At 63.8% G+C, this 1434-nt stretch overlaps 2 protein-coding genes across 2 annotated transcripts in view; both read right to left on the reverse strand.

Annotated features, from left to right (window-relative positions):
- Nucleotides 1-1434, reverse strand: part of MDGA2 (MAM domain containing glycosylphosphatidylinositol anchor 2) — a 375704-nt gene that overhangs the window by 172293 nt on the left and 201977 nt on the right. The window lies entirely within an intron of this gene.
- The window catches only part of DQX1 (DEAQ-box RNA dependent ATPase 1), an 8531-nt gene that overhangs the window by 1465 nt on the left and 5632 nt on the right, over nt 1-1434 (reverse strand). The window lies entirely within an intron of this gene.

Genomic DNA, 1434 nt, shown 5'->3' on the forward strand with positions numbered 1-1434 from the left:
TCCGGGGCAGTGCTGGAGCTCCTCCGGTCCCGGCTCCCAGCGAGTGTCCTCCAACACTGGGATCCATAGAGGAGGATTTTAGGGGGGGCACGTCCAGGGGAGCGGGGAAGGGATGGCAGAGCCTGCGGCAGTGCCCAGCTCGGGGGTGTGCACCCAGGCAGTGGCCTGGCGATGGCCCCAGCCAGCACTCGGGAGGGGGCAGGGTGCACCCCTGGGTGGGAGCATCCCCCATCCTGCCCTACTCCCCCCCACAAGTGATGGGGAGCCCTGTAGCTCAGGGTGAATTGTCCCCATTCTGAGAGCACAGGATGGAGGACAGGTTAGGAGCTGCCATCCCCAGCCAGGAGCAGGGACAGCTTTCACCACACAAATTGGCTCCAGCACTGAAAGGGAGGCAGACGTGGGGCAGGAACGGGGGTGGATGGAGACGAGGGGCAGCAGGTGGTGGAGATAGGGACGAGGGGCAGCAGCCCCGGGCAGGGCATCTCTGCAAGTCCCCATCCTCCATCCTAGGGGCAGAGCAGTGTCAGACTGGGGAGGGCAGGGGACGTAGGCTATCCTCATCATTCCTGATCATGTACTTTCTGGGGTTCCTAGAAAGTGAGGGGGAAGTTCAGGCACTGATGTGGCTATGGGGACGCTCGGTCACCACCCTTCTGCTCAGCCTTCGAGGTGCTGTGATGGAAGACGGAATCCCTGGGCCCCTTCCTGGGAACAGCAGAGCCCCATGCGTGGGCCAGAGGCAGGCAGGGGGGCAGAGCCTGCCCGCTGCTGGGCCCCTCAGCCTTTGCTTGCCAGCCCCAAGCTCGGTCCTGAGAAGTGATGCAGGATTGGGACCTGCTGGGGGGCTGGAGAAGCCTCCGGGACAGGAAGGGGGACCTTGAGGACAGGGAAGGACTGCAGCAGCTCCCCCCAGAGCATCGCCCCATCCCTCCTGAGGGGGAGCAGGGAGCTGGAATAGGGAGCTGGCTGCCCGCCTCCCCCACCCACCGCAGCTTCCCCTTCACTTCTATAGAAAAAGAACTGTGGAGGGGAACATGTGATGTAAATGCCAGGGCTGCCCCTCGCCGACAGCAGCACGGTACCCAGAATTGGAGGCATGAGGTGAGCAAGAGCATCATGCATCACGCTTCCAGCCACAGGGCAGGGTGAGTGCTGGGCTCACAGAACGGCCCTCGGGGACACACAGAAGCTGGTGGGGGGCCTCGGATGGCAGGGTGCCGGGGAGGGGTAACGAAGCCCACCCTGTCCTGCGCCCTTCGCAACGCAAACACGACACAAAGCCAGGAGTAAAGGTCACAAAACTTTATACAGGAAAAATTCACAAGCGGCCCCATCGCTCCTGAGGAGCTGCCCCCTGATTCGGGGAGTGAGGCAGGCAGGGCCCGCCACCCCAGCCCTGCGGCCCACGGCCCCGTCCAGCCTGGCCTTGAA

The sequence above is a fragment of the Meleagris gallopavo genome, chromosome 5 (genome assembly GCF_000146605.3).
Source record: "Meleagris gallopavo isolate NT-WF06-2002-E0010 breed Aviagen turkey brand Nicholas breeding stock chromosome 5, Turkey_5.1, whole genome shotgun sequence".
Taxonomy (NCBI): Eukaryota; Metazoa; Chordata; class Aves; order Galliformes; family Phasianidae; genus Meleagris; species Meleagris gallopavo.